At 39.5% G+C, this 19,738-nt stretch overlaps 1 protein-coding gene across 18 annotated transcripts in view; it reads right to left on the bottom strand.

Moving 5' to 3' along the window:
• Window positions 1-19,512, bottom strand: part of FER (FER tyrosine kinase) — a 242,510-nt gene extending 222,998 nt beyond the window's left edge. For 4 of the 18 annotated variants that reach the window (XM_036408943.2, XM_036408945.2, XM_036408944.2 and 1 more), the window contains exons 1-2: window positions 18,415-19,144; window positions 1,511-1,653 (exon numbers count right to left, since the gene is read on the bottom strand). The gene's annotated coding sequence lies outside the window, so the exon portion shown is untranslated. The other 14 variants (XR_004982824.2, XM_036408941.2, XM_045571832.1 and 11 more) reach the window with 10 other exon arrangements.
• Window positions 19,513-19,738: the final 226 nt, after the last annotated feature.

Below are 19,738 nucleotides of genomic sequence, written 5' to 3'. Positions count from 1 at the left end.
AGAAATCTTTGTCCTTTTGCTCTATGTTTTAGGGAAAAAGTCTTTCGTTCATTTATTTATTGATTCTTCCAGTAACTACTTATTAAATGTCTATGACATGCCTGGCACTGAGTGAGGTCCTAAGAACACACAGATAAAAAGTACTGGTCACAGCTTCCGGGAGCTTATTAGAGGAGAAGCAGCTCTAACACAACAATAATGGCTACAAGGAATCCCTGTACACAGTGAAGTATAATCCCAGCCCAGCTGGAGGAAAGGCTTCACAGGCACCCTAACTCACCTACAGCAGTCCCTTCTTCACTGACACTTTCCTCCTTTCCTCTCAACGAAAACATGACACTTCTCCCTTTGAAAACACTGCTTAAAAGTTGCCTCCTAATCCTTAAAAAAAAACAAAAAAACACATACCTCTACTTACTCTTAAATGTCATACAACTCTTAAGGAAAACAACCATATCCGTGAAACTCAAGAGCAAGCAAGTAAAGAAAAAAAAAAAAAAAATGTTCACTGAATGCCAGCTCTACACAAATACCAGAGAGAGCAAGTACTTAAATCATTTCTCACTGGCCTACCTCTAGTTGTCTCTACTAACTTGTTTATCACTCGAATTTTAAGCTATCCCCTATTTGAAATAGTGAATTTTTCAAAAATGAATACTTAGACTACTCCAGTCACTAGGTACATATTCCTAGGAATAACCAACTGATGAGAAGGTGGAGGTGCCTAACAGCAGGTAGGGAAGGAACTCCTGTTGTTGTTTTAAATAAATATTAATATTTATTTAATAACTAGTCCCAGTGTATCAAATACAACATAAATGATCTAGTTTTCTTCCCTTTAACTTAATACAACCAAATGTAAAATCTGCAGTCAATGTATATTTAAAGTTAGAATACTATCAAATTTTTCAGCAGAAACTTTGCAGGCCAGAAGAAAATAAGATGATATAATCAAAGTGCTGAAAGTAAAAACTTCAAACAAAAAATAATCTACATAGCAAGATTATCAATCAACAAACTGTCTAAAATACTTAATAGAAACCTATCAATATACTTCAAATAAATGACTAAAATAGTAAATGATTATATGATTATATTAGAAATTGGGACTAGTAATGTTATTAACAGAAATACATAAACCAGAGAAGGAACAGGCATTTAAGAAGAAAATTAATATGTTGAGTTTAGTGACAGGCAGTGGAAAACAAAGGACTGGTACACAGGCTGAGATTGAGATTCTGCTGATTATAAGTGTTAGTTGAAAAAAATAATAATTATATCACAAATGGTACACAATTCAGTAAGATAAATAACAAGCAAAAGATAACACAAATATAAAATGACTGTAGCCTGATTAGGTAGGAGAATAGTCTAACAAAAAAACTACAAATCAATACAAGTCAAAACTTTCAAAGAAAAAATATAATCATTTTGGTAATTATTTAGTAATATAAAAATAACTATTTTACTTTTATTTTAGTAATTTACTAAGAAGATAATGTAATCCTACCTTACTACTCTTCATTGTTGGTCATATCTTAGCTAAAGTAGCAGGTCCATGTTGAAGGGTTACACATTAGGGATGAGGAAGACACAATAAAACTTTCAATGGCGTCTCACGGAATGATCATAGGTCTAGCCAGAAAATATGAGCTGCAAGAATAAATTCAAGGAGTCAGAACTGTACACTACAGAGAAAAAGGTTAAAATATACACCTGAAGTACAGAACACTATTATTGGAAATGAACTGTGGCAATATCTCACATTCATCATATTAAAAATAAGAATACTATTCTTAATTTTATCCCCTATTTACTCTCTCCCTTTCTTTCCATAAGTTTCCCAGTAAATAATGTATCTTACCTTCTCTTCTAATCTATTCCCTGAGTTTTAAATAGGTAATTCGTGTTTTTCTCATTTCACAGTATAAAACTAATTTCAAGTTTGAAGCACATCAAGAGAAGGAAACTACACTTGAATTATTATTACAGCCTAAAGAAGTAGTTAACTACGTGAGAAAAATTTTGCCAAAGACTGAGAAGGTTTGGGAAGGATTCTACCAGACATATATACTTTTTCTGTCTAACATTCTTTTCTTCTTTTTAGATATATAGTTAACCTATATTTTTCTTTTAATATATGTTTTATTGATTTTTTTTTTTTTTTTACAGAGAGGAAGGAAGATAGTTATAAACATCAATGAGAAAGAAACAGCAATCAGCCACCTCCTGCACACCCCCCACTGGGGATGTGTCCGAAACCAAGGTATGCCCTTGACCAAAATCGAATCTGGGACCCCTCAGTCTGCAGGCTGACGCTCTATCCACTGAGCCAACCTGGTTTCAGCTGTCTAACATTCTTTAGTATGCCAAAGCATGATCCTTAGATATTCTATCAACCCTTGCAACTAGAATATGTTTGTTGATTTTAGAGAGCATGGAAGGGAGAGAAAGAGGGAGGGAGAACATCAATTGGTTGCCTCGCGAAGGTACCCTGACCAGGGATCAAACCCACAACCTAAGTATGTACCCTGACCAGTAATGAAACCCACAACTTTTGGGTATACGGATGATGCTCCGTATACCCAAATCCAGCTGAGCAATCCAGCAATCCAGCTGAAATTAGAATTTCTCAGGTGTTTCTTGGTCATTCGTCTCTTATTACTGATGCCAATATATGCAATTTATAGCCATGTTGCTGTTTCTCATTTTTTGCCTCACACCTCATATTTCTAATCCTAACTTCTTGGTTTATACTTAGCTCTCCTCTTTTTTCAAGCTCCTCATTTTTGTTTGCTTATTCCGTTTCCTGTTATTCTCCCTACTTCCTTGGCTTTCATACGAATCAGAGGACATTTCATTGATGTTACCAGTATGATTACTCCTTTCATCCTGACCAAACACAGGAATATCTTCCAAGTCTCCACACCCATTTTCAAAGGGTTCTTCTTTTGCCCTCCAGACAAGTATTTTATTCTCTTCTAAATCTGAGAAGGTTCTCAATGCTATAACTGGTTGGAAATCTAATCTACATATAATGAAAGTGTTATTATGTCTAGTTCCACTAAACTGTGATATGATTGAAGACAGGGATTGTTATCTAAATATAGCCAGCATCCTACACAATACCTGGAATACTGTAGTTACCAAACAAGTGATTACAGAATGAATGAAATTCCAAGATGAATTACAACTTTCTCTGATCTGTACACTTTGGCATAAAGTAAGGTTTTGACAAGAGTTTCTATATTAAATCACAAAATTCATGACCTAAACATATATTTAAATATAAAAACTTTAATCATGACTTCCATTTTATACTGCTTTCAATATTTCTGGAATTCCCTGGAAATAGTACAATAAACAGTATTACTTACAAAAGGAAACAAAATGTAGTGCATACCTAAATGTACACATTATATTGTATTACCTAATTCCACTCTAAAGACAGATTCTCCAAAGTTACTGAACCATCCATTTAATTTTAAATTGTTTAGCCTCTCTTTATCAGCAAAGATAGTTCAAAGTTATCTACACTTCCATATTCTGGTCTCTGACTGTGATATATAAAAACATTTATTCTTCAAAAACCTAAAAACAAGCTATTCAACTGGGATTCCATGCCCACACCAAGCATTGTCAAGTGTCTTGTTCAAGAAAACTAGTCTCATGTGTTATTTATGTATCATTTTCCAACTCAAGTCTTTTTTTAAAAAATTTTAAATGAAAAAAAAACCAAAACAGTATTTTTCCACTTGATATTGAAATTATTGGGGTTAAAACTAAGCAACAATTTCTTTGGTAGAATTCTAAATGAAACATTTCTTTGTTCAACCTACTATAAACCTACGATTAAAAAAATTATAGTCCTTGTATTACTTCAAACGTATATTATCCTTATCAAAACTCATCAAAGGTTTCTACAAATTTAAAATGTATAATAATAACTTTCTGGTATACCTAATCTTGCCCACCAACTTCCCTATTTACACAGGTTGCCATCTCTAACTCACATTCATTAGTCAAACGTAGTTCCTATTCTTTAATTGTGCTTCTCCTCACAACTAGAAATAGACTGAGGCAAGAGAGGAACCTAAGATGCATAATTTATTGAGACATTCATTCTCAGGATTGTGCATGTGCCACCCTGTGGTTGCGTGACCATAAAAGTGAATAGGTCTTATTTTGTGTCTTAGTCATCTTTCATGCCTCTTACTCCTCTTACTTCTCTAATAAATAAACCAAAAAATAATTCTGACAAAGCAAATATCTAAAATTAAACAATGAATTTAAATATAACTTTTCATCTATTTAAAATAGTGTTTTCAAAGAAAATCTCTTGTTCACAATGTGATGTTAGGTGAAAAATGGATGAGGCAGGAACGATTATATACAGTAAGATTTTGGTGTGTGATTCTTTTTGTTTGTTTCTTTATTTTTCCTCAAATGAGTGCAAGTTGCATGTGCATGTAAGTGACAGACCTGTGCTATGTTTCACTCCCCTTCTTTTGGTGGCACCATCTCAATTTATTTCTATTGAACTACCCTTCTCTTACTCTTAATCCATGTAGTTTGGGTGGCACTAATTATGTATTCCCACTCTCAGGTTTCTGGAATGAGTACAAAGTTCCTGGAACAGGTATATGACCCAGGTGGGGACAATCAGCATATTCCCTCCCCCAAGCAGTAGTCCAGGAATGAACCCAATGGGACTGACAACGCACAATTTTGCAAGAACTAATGGGGACGTTATCTTTCAGCTGAGGTTGCTAAACTGAAAGAACATGATAAGTATCTATTTCATAGTGAGCCAACCAGCAAAAACAATTGCTAAAAGATGGAAAGAGATGAAGAACACTCTGAAACCATTTTGCCCCTAGATCTAATCGCACCTGAGTTCAGGTGTTAATAGATATACCTGCTACAACTTTCGTATTACTCTTGGGAAACAATTCTCTCTGGATTTCTCACATTCCTGCACAGAGCCTTTTGAGCAAAAGGTACTACAAGGATATCTGCATGACAGCCAGCCTTGGAAGCTACAGATAGAGACCTCTAATGAGCTTTGGAGAAGTAAAGTCCTCTCCTTCCCTTCCCTGGAAGAAATTACTTATATTCTTTTATTAACTCATGTTTACTATGCTGCTTTATATTTTATTTTTATTTACTTTATAGTCTAGTATAATAAACCTAAAGACATTTTGCCTTTCTACCCTGGAGAGATTTGCTCAATGAGCAATCTCTCCCCTCTGCAAGTATTCTCTTCCAATCAATGTTCCAGACTTAACAGTTACATGAAGCAATAAATTATTTTTTTTCTTATTTAATAACTCATTCGACAAATATTTGCTGAGAGCCTACATAGTTATGTGCCACACATTTTCCTACACAACAAAATAGACAAAAATTCCTGCCTTCAAGAGAGGGGACAAATACAAAATAAATAAAATGCACAGTACTGAACAGTAATAAGTATTATAAAGAGAGAAACCATAGAAAAAGGTAACAAAAAGTGTGAGGGAGGGAAGAGATTTCAAATTTATGTTAGGTGACTAAAGACTTTACAGATGAAATGAGATTTGAGCAAGGACCTAAATAGATAAGGAAGTAAGTCATATGGATATCTGAAATGGAGATTCTAGGCAAGGAGAACAGTAAGCATTTAAGAAAGAGCAAGGAGGCCTGCAGGGAGTGAATGGTAGAGTCTAGAGAAAAATCTGAGTTCAGAGAAAGATCTTGCATGAGGGAGGGACAGCAGGACCACAAAACTAGCTCATGGGAAGACCTTGAGCTTGTACTCGGAGCTGCATGGAAAGCAACTAAAACATTCTGAGTAAAGTGAGGTGATTTCTTACTTTTCAAAAGGATGACATTAATGTTCTGAGAGCAACAGCAGTAGCAGGGAGACTTATTAGGAGTTACATACAAGGAGAGAAAGGACAATATTGAACTAGAGTGACCCTAATAGAGGTGGTGAGAGCTGGTAGATTTCAGACATATTTTGAAGCCAACAGAATATGCTGAAAGATTGTGTGAGGGAAGTGAAAAAAAAGAGTCAAGAAAACCTTCAAGGTTTGAAGTCTCGGCAGAAACAAAAACAAAAAAAAGGTGTTGCCACTTATAGAAATGGTGTTACAGGCAGTTGGACAAACATGAGCAGAGTAAAGACGATGGCCCGGGTACAGAAACTCACCAGGTCAAAGCGCCCTGGATGCCTAGCACAGGGCAAAACAAGAACCTTTCCATAGTGCTGGTCATTCAGTTTGGATCCCCTGATCTTTTCCTCCCTAAAGACAACATCTAGGCCTTAGTGTAGGCCCATAAAGGCAGCAAAACCAGACAAGTGATCCTGGCTGCCTCAGGACCAGCAGCACTAATGATCCCCTGCCCTGGCCCCAAACAACCAGTGGAGACCATGACCTTGGAAGCGCATACCTGGAAAGCTGATGAATAGTCTATTGAAACCCTTCCCTGGGACCTCCCCTAAGATTTCCACCTGCGAGAGAGAAATAAAGACCCCATGAGCTCTCATCATTTGCTTCTGTCCGTCTTCCATCAAAGGGACCCCAGGAGACTTACAACCCAGGGAGCAATGGGCAGTAGCAGCTCGTCCCCAGCGAAACCCCTGAGCCTATCTCTAAGGCCCCCTTTCCTCTGACTTCCGAGTGAGTCAGAGTAGCCCAGCCTAGGCTCTGCTATTGCTGCATCTATACCCTTCCTTGTTTCACTGTCCTAAATATATTTTTGCTGAGGTCAATAAATTCTTACTTGCTTTTTTACACTTTGTCTCTTGATTGAAATCTTTGCCTCGAGAAGAAACAAAGTCTTCTCGTCTGGCCAGTAACAATGGAAGCCTAACAAATATAAAAATGTATGCCAAAATCATGTAATACAAGTAGAACTGAGTCAATAATAAAAAGTGAAGGGAATCTGGTATCCTCTATTGTAGGGTGTGAAGTCAGCAATCCTTAATAAGCAAAAACAGCTGGTAAACTGCCAACTCTTGTAAATAGGACTATGTGCCTACTAAGGATTGAACTATGGAGTACTCAGTAAAAATGTTAGAATGCTGGTATATTGCCTATTATGTAGCAGTCTTCAGAAGTCTTTCAAAAAAGCAAATAAAACAAAAACTCTTTCTGTCTTTCGTTATAAATCCAAGATGGCTCATACTGCAACTTAGAAGGTTGAAAATAAAATATCCCTAAACTAAAATTAGGCTCTTAACCACACAAAAACAAAAACTGAGAAAAGCCTGATGTTCCAGGCTCCTGCCCAAGCATTCTAGCAAAGAAGATATTTACCCATTATCAAGAACCATGCACTGTGAAACATTCTGGGAACAGGGACAACTTAGCTGTGCATTGTTACCTCAAGAAGTTTCTCTGGGTGGCCTAGAGACAGAAGCCAAGAAGGAAACTAAGAAGACTAGGATTTGCATGGTTTCTCATCCTCAGTACTACTGGCATTTTGAACTGGAAAACTCTTTGGGGGTGGGGGGGTGGGGGGGGCGCGAGGAGAGAGCTGTCCTGTAGGATGCTTAACAGTATCCTTGGGCTCTACCTTCTAGATGCTAGCAAGACCTACCTACTCAGCCCCACTGTGACAAAAAAAAATGTCTCCAGACACTGCCAAATGTTCCTGAAATATCAATTGCCTTTGTTGGAGAACCAGTGGATTAGAATGATGGGCAAAGTTGTTCAGAGACATACCAGACAATGGTTTGATTTAAGAACTAGCATTTGAGTTTTGGGTACTTGGGAGAAGTTGATCAAATGCAAGGAAATTTTTTTTAACTTGGTTTTCAAAAGTTATAGTACCTAAAAAACTCCCCAAAAAAAGTTTGTCACTGCTTAATTCCGAAGATGGTTCCCAGGACCCAAACCTTCATCAACATTAAATGAACTGTGAAGCAGTTCAGTCCCCACTAAGGGAATCTTTCTCAATATTCATCTTGTCTGTGGCCAGGGGTGACAAGAATAAGCATAATCCCAGGAAGAACCAGTGGCAGCCATATTGGCTAATAAAAAATCTTACCACACTGCCAAGGCAAGAGTTCTTGCCCTTCCTGGCCAATGAAATGTGTACATATCATGGATTGAAAAACCTCTGTAGATTGTTTCTCCTTTTTCTCTTTTCTAATTGAGATGTTTTACTGTCTTTATGCTATCCTCTTTCTAACACTGAACACTTTCTTTATTACAATCAGTTATATTTATCATTTAACCATAAGTTCGTAGGCCCTCAGCCTATCTATTCAAATAGAATTGAATTACCCAGAGATCCTTGACTTAAAGTTAGATACAGCAATTAAACAAGTCTTTGAGTTGTCTTCCTTTGTTAGGGGACAGGTGGTAAATACATCAGAAGTTGTAAGTCAAAGATTTGCACCATGTTAAGAGAGGATATTTTTTTCAAGGTGTATACATATGTAATGGAGTGCACATTGGGAAAATTTATAGTGAAAATCTTTTGGTTATATTGTCCAGTGTGCACTGCCCCTTCCCATGGTCATAGTACCTTCTTTTTCTTTCAGTGTCCCACCCACCCTGACTCTTAGTCTGTGTGGTTCAGACCATGTGGCTGACTACAGTTCCTGTTCCCTGTTGCAGCAGTTAGCATCTGGTTCAGATCTGGACTATCATTGTATGCTATCTCCCTAACCACAGCACCAATGATGAAATATGGCCCAAATTATTTAATGGGATATAATCCTAGAACTAATGCTAAAATGGGTAAGAGAAGCTCTTTTTATGTTGGGCTTGCTAAACTAAAAGAGTGTAAGCCTAGAGCCATAGAGAGCAGTCTACATGGAGAAAGCCTACCTGAATGTATATCTAACACAAGAAAAAGCCACTGGGCATGTCCTGAGGCCACTAAACCTATGGAATCCAACTCTGTACCTGAAGAGTACACTCCTGGGAACCCTAGTTCCCTGAACTAGTATGAGTAGTTTTGATCTCATACAACTGATGAAATTTAAAAATCTAATATTGTTACAGTTATCAGATGAAATTGTTATCAGTTTTCAAATGGAAAAATTGAAGTCATAAGAATTAAGTTATTGCCTAAATTCATACAAATAATTACTGGTGTCACAGATTCAACCATAACCAGGCCTGGTTGTAATATCGATCATCTTTCCACTACATCATATTCCTAGGAAAAAACCCTGAAACCCTCTATGCTTTATACTTATCTGCAACCGTAAGGTAAGTCCTTAGATGGAATGAGTACTCTATTAACATTTGTTGAATGGCCAAAAAGGAAAGAAGATTCATATGTCTTCTTTCTGTCACATTCCTGTAACAACTAGCCTCTTGTGTGACACAGAGCATTTCTGTTTAATTTTTATAATGAAGGCTACCTGAGGACATGTCTATTTCTTTACCATCTTATCTTCTTTCACAGAATGCCATTTCCAGTCACAGGGTAAATCAAGATCCAAAACACAAATAGGAATCAGAACCTTAGAAAGATCCCATCAGCGAGGTCTAGCTACTGTTCTGTTATAATTAATTATGAAACTTGAAAAAGGACACCACATCATCCTGCAAGCGATATATTGTTGTTTATGTTAATATTTTAGGATATTTGTAACTACTACATTAACTTCTAGAAAATATCAGCTATTTATAAACAGTCAAATCTGTTTCAAATATTATTGTTGAGGGTGAGAGAGAAGGGAAGCAAAACAGGATTTATGAATATAACCACCCGGACATTTTTAAGAAATCCATCTAAAAACAATGCGCATTTTTGTCAGAACATTCAATAACAATGTTTCACAAGTCAACTTTTGTTTCCCTAGAAGGTATGGTGGACTGACTCACATCCAGATTAAAGACACTGGATTCAAAGTTCCTTTTTTTAAACTTACTCAAAAACTTCTTATTTTCTCGCTAAGATCCACCAGTTTCTTAGGCCTCTTTACTTTTTCTTCACTTCTAACAGCTGGCTTTCCTTTCATGAAAATATTTTACAAAGAAACAATGTATTATCAGAATTATAATATAGGACAACCTTAGACAGAGAACAAGCCAAGATGTGGACTGGGCAGATAGCTAGGATCATGCACACCTTAGGATCTCACTTCCAATAATAGAAATTCATCTCAGCAAAACTGCAAATATTACAACATGGATCTTTAGAGTCACTCCCAAATAATTAAAACTGATGTTAGCCAGGACCGGTTTGGCTCAGCAGATAAGAGCACATGTGTCAAACACAAGGCCCGCGGGCCAAATCCGTCCCGCCAGGCCTTGCAATGTGGCCCGCACTGCGCTGTCATCACTGCACTTCACTGCGTTTCCATCACAATGACAGTTTATGAGTGTTCAGTAAACCATTCGGCCCGCAATTTAGGCTGGATTTTAGATTTTGGCCCCTTCTCTGATTGAGTTCGACACCCCTAGGATAGAGCATCGGCCTGCGGACTGAAAGGTCCCAGGTTTGATTCCGGACAAGGGCATGTACCTTGGTTGCGGGCACATCCCCTGTAGGGGGTGTGCAAGAGGCAGCTGATCGATGATTCTCTCTCATCGATGTTTCTAACTCTCTATCCCTCTCTCTTCCTCTCTGTGAAAAATCAATAAAATATATATATATATATTAAAAAAAAAACTAAAAAAAAACTGATGTTAAATCCAGGACTGCTAATTGTTGACTGTACTTAAACACCATTTGTATTCATTTCAGGTTTAGCATTAGAAAGACCAAAATGCAAATCCTGGGTCTCCTTGGATGAACAATGTGACCTGAAATTGATTCCAGAACATAAAAAGAAAATATATACACACTATTCAATTTACAGGGTTAAAAAAAAATGTACCAAAAGTGTCCAGAACTTTTAGTAAACACTAAACAAATATGAATGCCCTTCCACCACGATATCTGAATCCACATAATTTACTAAAAAGCTTTTACAACCTGTGTGGCTTAGTGGTTGAGGGTCAACCTATCAACCAGGAGGTCACACGTGCCCTGGTTGCTGGCTCGATCTCCAGGGGAGAGGAGGGAGTGCAGGAGGCAGCCAATCAATGATTCTTTCTCATCATTTATGTTTCTATCTCTCTCTCCCTCTCCCTTCCTCTCTGAAATCAATAAAAATATATATTCAAAAACTTTTACAGACAGAAATTATTTCTACTCTGGAGGTTAAAATGCTGAGGAGGGGTGAAAAAAGGAATATACATAAACAAATAATTATACAAATCTAATATAATACATTTTATATATTGGTAAGAAAAAAATCAGCCTCATGCTTTGCAAAAAGTTCATATTATATATAAATCTAGATAAAAATACATATAGTTTTCCAATATAACTATTTATAAATAATTGGGAGAGTGAGCTAACTAGTTATTTGTCATTAATTATCTGAGTCAACTGCATTGCTTAGTTCCCTTTAATTATTCTACTCCTCTAAATGTACTCAATACATAGAAAGTAAAGAGACCTGCCAAAGTGATGGTACTTTTTTTTTTAAATATATTTTATTGATTTTTTTACAGAGAGGAAGAGAGAGGGATAGAGAGTTAGAAATATCAATGAGAGAGAATCATCGACCAGCTGCCTCTTGCACACCCCCTACTGGGGATGTGCCCACAACCAAGGTACATGCCCTTGACCGGAATCAAACCTGGGACCTTTCAGTCCGAAGGCCAATGCTCTATCCACTGAGCCAAACCAGTTTCGGCTAAAGTGATGGTACTTAACCAGAATATATGTTTATGGTAAATTCAGAATGGATGTGAAATGTGACAGTGACTGTATCATTAGAAAGTCCACCCTACAACACAGACTCCATAGTTAAGCAAAAACAGTAAGGCTTGAAAATGTTTCCTTTGATTTCAAGCAAAGCAAAATTTGCAAAACATTTGTGAAAACTGAATTGTTACCAAAACTGAATATTGGTAGAAGACTCAAGTTTTTCTTTGTACAATGTGAAATTAACAAAAGAGCCCCACCAACTGACAAGAAAAACTTGGGAAATCCCACCAAGCTAAGTATTCAGAGAGCAAGAAAGGGCACAAACTATAGAAGTCTCCAAGAAGCCGACATACCCAAGAAACAGCAGCAAGCATTACAGTGATCAAGGACTAAGTCTTGAACTTTGAGATTAGAGACACTCTCGTTCTGCAAACCCCAGGACACAAGAGTCAGGAATACGTAAGAACTTTTTCATGTATCCTAAACATGTAATACTAAGCCATCAGCCTTCATTTTTGGAAGCAAAATATGGTTTAACTATTTTAATAACTCAAGTCCTATTATAAAATTGTTAAGGATCTGAAGGGCTCAGTTAAAATTTTCAATTAAATTTTATTGTATTGTATAAAGCTAGTTATATCAGAGATTTATAAAACTTTTAAGAAATACCACTTGCTAATGTCAAAGATCTAATGAACATTGTTCTTGTAAGTCTTCATTTCTAACTGAATATTATACATACTATTGTACTTCCACACGGGATGAGCTATTTTCAAGCAACCTCCTTCAAAGTGATGTAATTTTAAAGACTTTTCTGACTGAGCCGATGTAAAAACTATTTTTATATACTAAATGTCTGGAATATAAGTATTATAGTATTTAGTTTCTCCTTCTTCTAAAACTACTTGTCTCACTATGGAAATACTTTTTCTGCAAATAAAATAATTTATATAGAAAACTAATTTCAATTTTTCTACAGAAACTATTGTTATTTTATTTATAATAAAGACTGTTACTCAAATGTTTAAATGTTTGTTACTCTGATTTTGAAATGAAAGACTCTTCATTATCAATTAACACAAATTTAGTAATATTTTCTTCTATAGCATTACAATACTGATTTTATAAAGTGAAGAAGCATTCATTTAGAAAAATGTATAACTTGGATGTCACCTGTAGTACTATAAGGTATATCTCAAGGGTTACGAATAATAGCTACACACTTTTTTTAATGACTCACTTTCCTCAATAAATGAGAAAAGATTCAAGTTTATCCCAACAATGACATCAATTTCAGTCACTTGTATCCTGGTACACTTTCTTGAGCAGAAGAAAACAAAATGGAATTACAGAGCATGGCAGGGAACTGCACAATAGTGTAAGTCACACATGTAAATATATTGTACAGGATGGGAAAAAATATTGACAATCCCTGACTTAGATGACAAAACCTTTGTTTTACTGCTGGATGGGGCAATAAGGACTATCAGATTCAACTCCTAACGCTTCAATCAGTTTAGTGCTTGCTTAACAACACCCAATAACTACAGGCTGGTCTGAGCATTTAAATTGTATGTGTTTTTGAGAATTAAACCCTAAGCTCATATAAAACACATTTTGACATAGGGATATTTATAAAATACTAGAGGCCCAGTACATGAATTCATGCACATGTAGGGTCTGGCCAACCCCAGCCCAATCAAGGCCCAAGAGGCAGGGCCGGCTAGGGGGAGGTGATGCAGGAAGTTGGCCAGCCAGCTCCCGACACAATCGGGGTGTTGAGGGGCCATTCGGGGGGGGGGGGGCTGGCAACAATCAGTTGGCCAGCTGGCCCTGCCCTCTGGTCAAACTCCCAGTAGAGGGGACAATTTACATATTAGTCTTTTGTTATATAAGATTATTATATAGGATTGCTCCTTAAAAAAAATTATCATACAGTAGAATGAGGCAGAAGACACTCAACTAAGAGTTTTATGTAATTACATTTGAAAATACAAGTTTAAGTTTTAAACAGATTAAGTAAATATGGTTTAAGGGGGAACACTAGAGACTTAAGAAAGTAATAGTTTTTCTGTACCAACTTTTAAACAAATATTTTAGTTTAAATGAAAGAAATTTTGGGAAATCATCCAACAATAGATAATAATCTAGAGTGAAAGAAATTAATTCAGGAATTCAGACAAACTAGACATATTTGAGGTAAACAGCATTTAAATCTCTGACTACCCAACTGGAATAGAACTGAAGAACTATAAAAGAACAGCTAATCAGACATATTTCTAATTATTTGCTCTTCTGTACAAATGCAAATGTCATTCAATTTAAATGAACATAATATAATTATTTTAATTTTCTAAGACTAAATTTAGGGCCTTTTAGGATGCTAGAATAAACAGAGTCATACCAGGAGAGGTAAAATTAAAGTTATAATGTATGGAACCTACTTAACATGGAACTTCCTAAATTCGGGCATTTTACTCTCATTTCTTCATTAACAACTTTGTGAGGCAACTTACCGTATTTTTCGGACCATAAGACGCACTTTTTTCCCCCCAGAAGTGGGGGGGAAAAGTCCCTGCGTCTTATGGTCCAAATAGAGCCTACACATATACTTTAAAAAAAAAAGTTTTTTTACTTGCCCGGCTCTGTGTGGTCTCTGTGTGCTTGCCCGGCTCTAAAATGGTTCTAAATGCTGCTGTTTACTTTACAGGGTTGATTACATGTGTTTATGACTGTGATGTTGGGTTTTAATGCACATAAAATATTTTAGGACACTATTTGTTTCAGAATCTTTTTTTCTTCATTTCCCTTCTCTAAAAACTGGTGCATCTTATGGTCCGGTGCGTCTTATGGTCCGAAAAATACGGTAATCATCCCAGTTTTATTGATAAGAAAACTGGTTTAAAGAGATTTAAAAATTTCTGGCTCCCAAAAAAATGAATCTGTCCCTGGCCAGTGTTGCTAAATGGATAGATGGTCTGCCTGCAGACTGAAGGGTCATGGTTCGATTCCCTATCAAGAGCATGTACCTGGGTTACAAGTTCAATTCCTGGTCACTACTGTATCAATGTTTATCTCTCTCCCTTTCTCCCACTCCTTCCTTCCTTTCCTTCTCTCTCTCTCATTGCCTTCCTCCTTCCCTCCCTCCCTTCTACTCTCTCTGAAAATCAACTGGATGAGGATTAACAAAAAAATATCTTAATATTCTTTCACTGTACACACTGTATGCTGTCACCTAGCAAAAAACACCTACTTTAAAACTGTCAGTCTTTTAATTAAAATCTCCTAAAGGAGGAGATAATGTCAAGGTTATAGTAAGTGGTGATGATGTATAGACTAAAAATTAGTCATGCTTTAATAAGTGTATATGAATGTTTGGGAAATAATTTCAAATCATGCATGACAATAAAATTTTAGAAGCTGAATATATAATATCCCAAAAGTGAAGAAATCTAAAAATTGTTATAGAAAGACACTAAATAAACTTCATCTTACCTAATTTCTTAAAATTTTTTACCTAAATATGAATTCCAAAGAAAAAACTCCAGAGGCCCCATGCTGTGTCAGCCATAAAACAAACTCATATGAGTAACTAGGACTATATTTATATTTATGAAATAAGATCATTGCTTGGGTTGGATTCTTTTTTTCTGACTCCAGTGTGTCCTCTATTTATTCCTTTCCAGTTTCCTTCCAGATCTTGGAGCCTTCTTCTAATTTAGGGTAACTGAGTCTCAAGTTCAGGAAGTCTTACAGGTTTAGATGCAAGTGCAGATATACTGCAATGAAAGCCATAAAATTGCATTGATTGGTAGTATTACAAAAAAAATTTTTTCAGTTATTTTCCAACACATCAACTTTGGTGGAATTATCAGTGACTTTTCTATAGTTTTACTAAATTTATTTTAAAGCATTTAACTTTTATAATAAAAATTAAAAAGGAAGAAGAAAAGGAAAAACAGAAGGCAGAGGGGGAAACCTAGAGATGGACTTAAAAATATCTAAGTATCTTATTCTTTCCAAAGTTCCAAAACTATGACCTGCTTGTTCCCTTTAATCCCTCAGTAATATGGTAAATTAATCACACATAAATATGTCAAAGACAAGTGAGATATTTTAAAAATGCATTAACCCAAAGGTCTCTAAATTCTATAGGTTTTAATTGCAATAGTTAAGAAATTAGTTATGAAAATGATATATGAAAAATGATTCTGGGGTAAATTAAAACTAGTAAACAGGATTTAAATACTTAAAGAGTCCATTACAAAAAATATTCTTATTCCAAAACCACATATTTAGATTGATCCAATTTATTACGTATGTTATCAATGCATTGCGTAACTGGTAGCCCCTTGGACCTCTCTTCAAAAAAAAGATGCTTATTTAAAAATCAGGTACAAAAGCAGAATCTATTAACATGGGAGTCCAATTTTAGAACAGAACTTTATTTGTGTAACGAGTTCATTAGATACTCACTTTTTCTGATTACCAAAGTGCAATTTATTCATCTGATTTACAAAGATGATGACTTCTTACTCACAAGCTTGCTTTATAATAATCTCATGGAATAAAACTGCTAGAGGTTTTATAAACACTATTTACATCTACAAATAGAAATAAGTACCCTACAATATTTTGGAATGATATACAGTTACGCTGGTTTTCTATTTGATCACTTCAGTTCCTCTGTTCCTTATATTCATTATGTAACAACTGTCTTAAAAATGTAGGTATGTACCGTGTTTCCCCGAAAAAAAGACATCCTCCGAAAATAAGACCTAGCGCATGGAAAGATAAGACATCCCCTGAAAATAAGACCTAGCGCAACTCTGGGAGAAAAAATTAATATAAGACACTGTCTTATTTTCGGGGAAACAGGGTAGTTACTGAACAATTCAAGTTTTGTGCGACTGGAGGAAAGATAACGGCAAGTTTGAAATGGTCACAGACCATAGTTACCTAACAGTTGAAGATGATCTGGAAGTGATTTTTCTAACCAAAAGCCTAGACTGTTTCTTCCAAATCACTGACAACAACCCTTGAAGTATTATAGAACAGAAGCTGCATTAACTGGCCCCTGCATAATTGTACATGGTATGGTATATGTTTTATGCTGCTAGCCATCCGTGTGGAAGAGAAATAGATATTCAACAAAGGCCTTTCACGGAAGAAAATAGAGAAAACATTTCCACATTCATGGAAGAAAACAGAAAACGTTTCCACATATGCCTATGTAGTCTCCTAATACCTTCCCAATACCTTTGGCAACAGTTTCCTTGGTTCAAGAATACTGGCAGAAAACTATTCCTAGATTACAAGAGATATACTCAGCCTTCCTTTGCATTATGTGGCTCTTCATAAATATCTCTCTTAATACCATATAGATGAACCAAGGCTACAACACAATGAGGTGGTGGTTATTCTTTGCAATATTTTGTTGTATTTAATCCTATTCCCATTCCATAGGTTGAAAAGCATCTTCTAGTCTTAGATCGCTAAAAATAGTTTTGGTCTATTCTGATTGATTTTTACTTTCTACTTTTAGACACAGTGACTCCGTTTGAGAACTTTATTATTACCTTAAAATACCTCAAGGAGAACAGTATACTACCCCTCTTAGAGCCGTGGATGTCAAAGTGATAGTGAGACCACCATGATGACAGGCAGCTTCTTACCAATTAAAAAAGATTGAGCCTTCTTTTTAACCATAAGGCGAATGCATATCAGAGGCTACAAGCCTTAATTCGTTTTTAGAGCTGGGATTGCACAGCACTAGGTAACGTCACTTAGGTACAAAGTAAAAAGGGACAACTTCACAGCTAACTCCTTATCCTTGGTGCATGAGGTACCCCACCAGGCGGTACCCATATCAACCCAAAGAGCTTGCTTGAGAGAGCTGGTGCTAAGGGGAATGCCGATGGCAGAAAGCTGACCCCAGGGTGCCCCTCGGCACCTCCTCACCCCTAAATGGAGAGATCGCTGCAGAAGTGCCCTGGCTGCAGCAGCTTCACACTTAATAGTTATCTCTGTGGGGTCACCTCGGGCCCAGAAAGGACCCGGGATGGAAGGTGAGGGGCGGAGGCAGGAGGTGAGGAAGCTGACCTGGTGGGGAAGAGCTGCGGCGGGGAAGGGGAGGGGGTTGTCAAGGGAGACTGCAGGGCCCCAGAGGTAGGAACTGGGGAGCATCTAGGGGTCCGGGTGGCCGCCACCGATGGAGGACCGCGCCAGGGGAGAAGCTAGGAGGATGCGGGCGCGATGGGCGGTGCCTGCGGGCCCCCCGCCACCTCCCCACACCCCGCAGACCCCCGACCCGGCGACGGGGCGGGGCCGCGCCGCCCGCCTGCACCCGCCCCCTCAGGCTCCGGCCCCGCGGGGTGGGAGGGGTGGGAGGGGCGGGCCTCGCGGGGCCGGGCGGGCAGCGCGGCCCCAAACCCGGGGCGGGAATGCTCCGCCGCGGGCGCTGCCGGAGGAGCGGGAGACCCCGCAGCCTGGGGCGGGAGGGTGGGGGTGGCTGAGGGCGTAGGAAGAGCCTTCGGCGGCGCTGCCGCCGCCGCCGCCGCCCGGACAGAGTCGCAGGCACCCTTCTGCGGACCGGAGCGTGGAGCCCCCGTCCCCAGCCGTCCTTCCCTCCGCTTCCCCCGTCCCCCGGCGTTGCCCCGGGCAACAGCGCCCGCCGCCCGCCGCCGCGTGAAACTCACTTACCTAGAACCTGACAAGCAGGAGCCCCTCAGCCCCCGGAGCCAGTCACCACCCCGCGTCACGGGGACCGCCTCGGCCAATAGGCGCCGCTGTCACGAGTCCCCGCGGCCAATCCGGAGGCGCTCCGGTCTCGGGGCACCTCGAGGCCTCAGCCAATGGGCGCCCGCGGAAGGCGGCGCTGCCGGCCGGTCCGCAGCCCCCTCCTCCACCGCCTCCCAGGAGGTGGGGCGCGGCCGATTGGCCCGGGCCCTGGAGGGTGGGACTCGGGCTCCGGGCCCGGGGGGCGTGCGCGGACCCGGCGGAGGGCGCGGCTAGGGGAGGGGGCGAGGGGGGCGTAGGGCGCGGCCGCCGCCCTTGGGGCCCGCTCCCCGGGCCGGGGTGGGGTCCCGAAGGCCTCCTGTGTGCGCGGCCCGCTCGGGTCCCGCAGCCCGCGGCTCCGGCGGGCGTCCCGGGCTGGCGGGCGGGAGCGAGGGCGGGATGCGCCCGAGGCGGGCGGCGGCGGCGGCGGCGTCACAGGAAACTTTGAGAGACTCGCGGCCGCTGCCGGGAAGTGGCCCGGCCGGGAGTGATAAGCTGGGGCCGCCCGCGAGGGACAGACTGCCCCTCGGATCGGCTGCCGGAAAGGAATTCGGAAGGTGGGGGCGGCGGAGGCGAGATGAAATGCTCCGTGTGCCCGCGGGGGGCTGCGATCTGGGGGGGCTGCTTGGAGATCGCGGACCCCGAGCCCCTAGCCGCGCGCTCTCCACCTCCAGAGTCAGTCCCTTTTTGCCCTAAGTTTAGCTTCCATCAGCTGGAACTTTAGAATGGTTTTTCAGCTTCTTCAGAGGATGCAATTCCTTAAACTGGATCTTCCTCACCCTGTAACTCCCGCGCCCGAGACTCTTTTAAGACGGGTCCCACACTCAGAGCTGGAGCGGGGATGGATGGACGCTGTTTCACAGCGTCCTGGGCTGGTCCCGACAATAAAGGTTCTTACCTCTTTGAGAGACTTAGAACGCGTGAGGAACCCACATTGGTTTGGTCTTCCAGAGAGACTGGAGCGTCCTCCACCAAAAGGATTTAGTAGAAACTGAGTAATGCCAGCTAAGGAAGATAACTAGCTGCTCCGTAACAGTATGATCGGCATTAGTCACTATTCGAGGGTGTGTTCCTGCAGCCGACTTTTTAAGGCATTGTATCATGCATGCACTTCGGTTGAGCCACATTCTTTGCCTGGAGCAAATCGAACTTCAATCCACCTCATCTCCACGCTACTACACCCCTTGAAAACATGTACGTGGGAGCCAAACAAGACGGGGTGACTGTTTTTTTCTAAACAGGGTTGTTT

Source organism: Pipistrellus kuhlii, unplaced genomic scaffold (assembly GCF_014108245.1).
Source record: "Pipistrellus kuhlii isolate mPipKuh1 unplaced genomic scaffold, mPipKuh1.p scaffold_m20_p_4, whole genome shotgun sequence".
Taxonomy (NCBI): Eukaryota; Metazoa; Chordata; class Mammalia; order Chiroptera; family Vespertilionidae; genus Pipistrellus; species Pipistrellus kuhlii.
The sequence above is the reverse complement of the archived record's forward strand: the minus strand, read 5'-3'. Positions and strand labels throughout refer to the sequence as shown.